The 7,324-nt window shown below is 48.6% G+C and overlaps 1 pseudogene; it reads right to left on the minus strand.

Moving 5' to 3' along the window:
- Positions 1–2,949: 2,949 nt before the first annotated feature.
- LOC142259367 (U2 spliceosomal RNA) lies at positions 2,950–3,156 on the minus strand (annotated as a pseudogene).
- Positions 3,157–7,324: the final 4,168 nt, after the last annotated feature.

Consider the following 7,324-nt stretch of genomic DNA (forward strand, 5'->3'; position numbering starts at 1 on the left):
GATATAACGCCCAAGTCTAGTGAATACACGTCAGCACAGCATTGCAAAATGCGCAAGGGCGTTGGCAAGGAACAAGGAAGTGGACGTGATGGTGGTGCAGGCAGAGGCCGAGGTCGTGGGCAAGCTCTAATTTTGCCACAACAAAGGGCCACATCTAGTCGCTCGCACATCCTGTCCCAAATTCTTGGGGACCGCAGCAGTACACCGCTCTTGAACCAAGACCAGTGTCAACAGGTTGTTAGTTGGATAGCGGATAATGCTTCCAGTCAGATTGGCACCACCACAAACACTCTGTCTTCCACACGGTCAAGTGTCAGTAGCCGTGATACTGCACCGCACATTTCAGAACCTGATCCTCCTTCCTACCACAAGGCTGAGTACACGTCCTCGGACATTAATGATCCCACACTTGGACACTCGGAAGAGCTGTTCACATTTCCATTCGCACATTCTGGCCTCTCGCCAGCTCATGTTGAAGTGGGTCATGAGGAGATCGTATGTACAGATGGCTAAATATTTGAGCAGCCACGTTCTCACGAAGTTGGCAACGTGTCTCAACAAGGGGTGGACGATGATGAGACACAATTGTCAGGAAGTCAGGAGGAGGAGCAGGGTGCGGAAGAGGAAGACGACGTGGTGGATGATCCAGTAACTGACCCAACCTGGCAGGAGGATATGCAGAGCGAGGACAGCAGTGCACAGGGGGAGGGAGGCGTAGCATCCCAACAGGCAGTAAGAAGCAGGGTGGTGGCTCCAGGCAGAAGTCAGGCAACCGTTCCCCGGAACAACAACACGACACAAGGTGCCTGTACAAATGTTAGGTCTTCCCGAGTCTGGCAGTTTTTTAAGTTGGATCCAGATGATTCTAAAAAGGCCATTTGCAACACCTGCCGTGCCAGCATCAGCAGGGGTACCAAAACTAGCAGCCTGACCACCACCAGCATGATCAGGCACATGTCAGCCAAGCACCCGACTTTGTGGGAAGTACAACAGAGTCGAGGAGCAGTGCTTGCTAATGTCACTGCTACGTCTTCGCTGGTTGTGCATGCGAGCCAATCCCCTGTCCATGCTGCCTGCGAACAAGCCTCCTCCGGTCCTGCACCTGCAGTTGCCTACTCAGAAATAACACCATCATCAAGCACGTCCTTGTCCCAGCGCAGCGTTCAGTTATCCATTCAGCAAACCTTTGAACGCAGGCGCAAATACACTGCCAACACCCCACATGGGCGCCCTGGACAAGCCAGGTCGTCACAGGTACTACACCAACACACTCTACACTCCGGCTAGGCACACCGAAGCTAAACACAAATCCTAGTTGCCTTCCTCCAGGGGCTGATGTCCACACCAGGGGGTGGGCCAGGCGGTTGATCCCACCCACCGAGGAGTTCACAGTCCTGGAGGCGGGAAAAGGAGTCAGATTAGAGATCAGTTTTGGAGTTAGAGAAGTGAAGAGGAGAGGAGACTGACCGTGTCCGGGTGTGTGGCCCGGGCACTCAGCAAGGTTGGCAGACGGTGGTGACCTTCTGCAGGAGAGGCTGATTGGAGTGAACCGTACGGACCGGGGATGGGCGGTGGCCCGCCGGTACCAGATCGGGGAGTGAAGAGAAGCCAGCACCATCCGGCAGGGCCTACGGACCCCGACCAGGCTAGGAGTCGCCGTAAAACCGGTCAAATCCGTTAGCGACAGGAACCTCCAGGGTTTCCCAGCAGTCAAGACCCGATTGAAGGCAACAGCTCACACCGTAGAGGGAAGCACAGTCACCGCCAAGGCTACAGTTCCCAGGGCCAGAGCCTGCGGGCAAAAGGGGCTCCCTCAGCATCCATCCAAGCTGGGGAGCGGGTTACCGGTGGGAAGCCCGCTAGATTTTGGGGGAATAAAAGGGGTCCAACACCACATCCCCACAGGTGCACACCCACCCATCAAAGAGAGCTATAAGCCAATACCACCTTCACATTGCCAGTGTACCAAGTACATGTTGAGCAACATGAAGGCGGCTGGGGTTATTTGTGACAGTTGTAGCCTTTGGGCAGCTCTGTTGATCCTGTTAAAAAAGAAGGACGGCACCACTCCCCGTATTGAGGAATCGCTAGCTGCATTGAGAACTGCAAATTATTTTTCTACCCTTGATCTCACTAGTCACTATTGGCAAGTGTCCGTTGCTGAGGCAGACCGGGAGAAGACCGCCTTCGCCACCCCTATGGGTCTCTGCGAGTTCAAAAGCATGCCCTTCGAGCTGTGCAATGCGCCAGGAACCTTCCAGAGGCTGATGGAATGCTGCTTGGGACAAGATTTTAGGGTGTATAAAAAGGGAGATTAGATCCCGTGATCCCAACGTATTGTTACACCTCTATAAATCACTTGTAAGGCTACATCTGGAATATGGGAACCAGTTTTGGGCTCCACATTTTAATAAGGACATTCAGAAGTTAGAGTCAGTTCAAAGGTGGGCAACTAGACTACTACAAGGAATGGAAGGCCTCCCATATGATGACAAGTTGAAAAAGTTATTAAGTGATTATTGGCTGCAATGGGGCTTTCTGGCTGGTGCCAGCCTCTCTTCTTAGCACACAGGAACCACAATCCCTACACCATGCTTCAATGGATTCTCTCATCCCAGCCCAGTAAAACTACATATTTTACACAGTCATAAGCAGCCAAAAGGGATCTATTCTATTCAATTGCAAATGATCTAGATAAGACTGAGAATAAGATACTGCACGGGACATAGCAGAGTTGGTCAAGTTGAGTGGAGATGAGTTTGCTATTTGGCACAGCTTTTTGCATCAATAAAGCAAGTAAAAGGTGTGAAAGATAAAAAAAAGGGTGAAAGTGTGAAAAGTGAATTGGCCAAATTGAGGTGCATATAAAGTTTTTGCTTTCTTTCAATTAACTAATGGGGCTCATTTGAATCAGGTGAATTGAGTTCTGCTTTTGGAAACTGGGTTAAGAAGGGGTGCACCGGTCCTGGAGGTACTGCAATACCAGGTCAATGCGTGCAGTGGACAGAGCAAGATTTTTTCCATCTCCTTGTTCTAAAAATCCATTTAATATATGGTCCCCAGAGAGGGGACATATCAGATATTAAACTGATAAGAACAGATTTAATTTTTTTTTTTTTCTGTTTATCAGTAGGACTTCAAAATAACAAAGGTGATCGCCTCCCGTTGCCTGGGAACCGTCCAGGCACAAGAGGGCTATGTGTCACCAGAAGGCGCACACACTTCCTCAAGGCCGGCAGACGTGCAATCCCAGGCACCTTCCAGTACCGACCAAGGTAGCGTCCTCCGAAACTACACTTGATCTTAGCCAAAAGGCCGAGAAGCTATAACCCGAATTGGTTACGGCCTTGAGTGGCACCCTGGCCTATACCGGACACATCTTAGGGAGAGGGAGACAAACCCACGCCTACAGAAGACATTTTGTCACCCAAGCCAACCCTTGAAAAGGCTGTTTTGCAGAGCAAAAACAAGAAGAATGGTGCTTTTTGCAGCCGCCGCCCACTGCAATGAATCTGAATAACTCCTCCTTTTGGACACAAGCACCTCCCCTCCCCCTTGCAGTCTTTCCAATTCATGATACAAAAAGACGGACGGACAGGACAGGACAGGACAGGCTGCCTGACTTTCCGTCACTGCCACCCTTTGCCATCCTTGCCCGTAGAAAGCCCTTTCATCATCCCCAAACCCTAATCTTTTCCCTTCCCTTCCCAGATGCGTCTCACTCCCTTTCATTAGGAAGTGAGCGCAGCCTTTTCTCCGTTCTGCACATGCGCGACGTTAAACACAAATGCGCAGGCGTGCGTTCCATTACCCTCACTGCATTCCACTCCCATACAGGAAGTGGGCGCAGCTATTACTACGGTCGCACATAAAAGAACCCACGGCCACCACTGCACATAGCTGACTCCACCACAGGACACCCACTTCTACACCAACGCAGGTAAGACAGGATCGGCACCTCTATGCTCCCGTTACAATCAGGCTCAGTCACCATGTGATAACGCTCTCAACTCTTTAGTTGCAGGCTCCCCTTGCTTCACCTCCACTGGCTGTGCTGCCATTTCCTCTCCCACCTGGAAGGTATACTTTATTCCACTATTTTCCTGTTTCTCTCTTCCCCCTTTTCCCATAACCTACTTTTATCTGCATTTGTGGGGTATCTATATGCTATTTACATCATAGTTTTATTCATTAATATGGAAGGGAAGAGTGCCCATGAGAGTGTTGAACTGCGGAGAGCAAGAGATTAAGCTGCTCCGATTTGCCACCATTGATAAGCTGTTCTCAGTAGATACACATGCTATCCAAACAGCAGCATCCACCATTGCTTCAGCCCACCCATTCAGTGACAGCTCACCAAGTCAGCCAGAGGAGTGGTGTCAGGAATTACACGTAGGCACTGACTCCACACCTTCACATCACAAGAAGGGGGTCTACAGGCTAGTGCAAGAATACGAGCAAGTCTTCAGCAAACATCCGCTAGACTTTTGAAGAATAAAAGGGGTCAAACACTACATCCCCACAAGTGCACACCCACCCATCAAAGAGAGATATAAGCCAAAACTACCTGCACATTACCAGTGTACCAAGGACATGTTGAGCAACATGAAGGAGGCTGGGGTTATCCGTGACAGTTGTAGCCTCTGGGCAGCTCCGTTGGTCCTGTTAAAGAAGAAGGACAGCACCACTCCCCTGTATTGAGGAATAGCTAGCTGCATTGAGAACTGCAAATTATTTTTCTACCCTTGATCTCACTAGTCGCTATTGGCAAGTGTCCGTTGCTGAGGCAGACCGGGAGAAGACCGCCTTTGCCACCCCGATGGGTCTCTGCGAGTTCAAAAGCATGCCCTTCGAGCTGTGCAATTTGCCAGGAACCTTCCAGAGGCTGATGGAATGCTGCTTGGGACACCGAAACTTTGAAACGGTACTGCTATACCTTTATGATGTTATTGTTTATTCTAAAGCAAACAAGATTTTAGGGTGTATAAAAAGGGAGATTAGATCCGGTGATCCCAACGTATTGTTACCCCTCTATAAATCACTTGTAAGGCCACATCTGGAATATGGGGTAAAGTCCTGAGCAGGTTGATAACCATTGGTTTGAGCATGGTAGGGTGTAGTGCGCATCTTCCTGCATCGGTAAAAGCTGCAGAAGTCCTTGAAGATTTCCGCTTCAAAGGCTGTGCCTTGATCTGTGAGGACTCTCTCTGAGTAGCCATGAGGTCTGCATAAGTGTGCTTGGAAGACCTTCGCTGCAGTATGGGCCATTAGATCTTTGACTTGTACCACAACCATAAATCTCGAGTAGTTGTCTACCATCGTAAGTGCATACGTGAGCTCGCCTCGATATTCTGCAACAAAACTCCCTTTTTCAATTTCAGTTTCAGCAAACACTCCTCTTCCTGTAGAAAATATTTATCATTACCTAAGACAGTCATTCTAATGCATGACAATATTAAGGCAATTTAGTTAAAACTTGTTTTAACTCACCTTTAAGGGGATTGATGTATTTCATGGTCAATCCAGGTTTGTCAGTGATGGCACTGACATAATGTATGGCGTCTTTTTCGGGCGTTATCCTTTGCCTTTTCATTGTGAAAATCCAGTTGCCTATATCAAAGCAAATTCTACTACTTGTAAAGTATGCAGAAAATGAAATGTAGAACATATAACATCAACTGCTTAGGAACGCATCATAGGTTAGTACTTAAAAGGATATTGTCATGTTCTAGTCATAATGCAAGCTGGACATTTTTCATGTTACCCTGTAATCGCCGGCCTGTTCTAATGCTCACAAGCCAAGATATAGGCTCAGCTGCTAAGGCTTCCCTCTGCCTTCTGAATGAAACTTGAATATGTCTGGGTCACTGTGTATATAGCAGGTGCTCAGAAAAAATAAGAGTCAATTCAATAGAAATAGCTCTGGCACACTATAGTGATCAATAACGTAAGAAAAGAACTCTTGGAATGCTGAAAATTCTTTATTTGTGCAAAAGGATAATTCATCCAACGTTTCGACCTTGTTTTTAGGTCTTTATCAAGGATAAAGTTATCTAAGATCATAAAGGGTTACAAAACCATATAAACACGTAATTAGTACATAGTACAACATAACAGTACAATATATTGCTACTTGAGAGTACAATGGGTCAAATGACCATGATGCACATACAAAAAATTTTTCCAAAGCCATAGTGAAAACATTTGTACTGAGGAAAGAAAATTTCCACATGACCTATCTGGAGAAACATTCTGGATCAAACAACCAAAAATAGTCAAGCAGGTAAATACACACCTATATGGATAACAGGATGATATGTGTTCAATTGTATAGCGTCATTGCCATTAAGGTACAAATGGAAAACTTGCAATCCTATATAGTGAAGGAAATGAACACATATCATATCAAAGAACACAGGAACATGGGTGTGAGAAAAACCTCAATGTTTATACTTTGTTCTTTATAATGGTGTGAACATGTATATGTCTCAGTACCTTATGCACTTGAGAATTCTAGTGAGTAGATCATGAAAGCCTATTTCAGAACTGGAATCGGTAAATAATTGTAGGTGGAATCTAAATGAAAAGATGGTACAAGTGTTATCATGACACGTGGGCTATAACACAATGAGGGGCACTGCAGCCAGAAACTTGAGATGCTGCCCCCTGACTGCTGGCCCCTATGCATGTTTAAATAGAGGTCTCCCCCTAGAAAGACACTGACCTGCCGCCCCCGCCTCCTGTGGTGTGACTGGCCTAAGCCCCGCCTCCTGGATACATATCACCGTGCTGCCCAGCTTCCAGCCTCTCGGCTGCAGGACCCGGACCTGTTTGGGCAGCCGGACACAGGGACCCGCTCCTGGAGGCGGTAAGAGAGCTATCAGCAGGGAGGTAAGCGTTTCAGCTCACAGCACTGTTAGCTGTGAGCGGCTCCCTCTATGCTGAGGCACAAGCGATGTGTGACCGGTGAGCGCGGCGTTCTAAGGGAACTACCCGCCCGCTGGTCCGCTTGTGCTCGCCATTATTTAACAACCTCACCCCCCCCCCTCCCCCCACCCCCCCCCCCTCCTCCCACCCCCACCCTCCTCCCCTAAAATCAGCATGGAGGAAAGCGTTCTGCTCACGGCGCTGTTTGCTATGAGCGGCTCCCTCCCTGCTGAGGCTCAAGCTACGTGCGCCGGCGAGCGGCGTTCTGAGGGAACTACCCGCCCGCCGGTCAGCTTGAGCCGCCATTAAGTTTGAAAAAGAGCGCTTCGCGCTCTTTGTCATTGGCCCCGCCCACCCGCCGCCCAGCAACCGCCGACCAGACACCGTCGCCAGTGCC

This window comes from Anomaloglossus baeobatrachus (genome assembly GCF_048569485.1).
Source record: "Anomaloglossus baeobatrachus isolate aAnoBae1 chromosome 7 unlocalized genomic scaffold, aAnoBae1.hap1 SUPER_7_unloc_1, whole genome shotgun sequence".
In the NCBI taxonomy this organism is placed as follows: Eukaryota; Metazoa; Chordata; class Amphibia; order Anura; family Aromobatidae; genus Anomaloglossus; species Anomaloglossus baeobatrachus.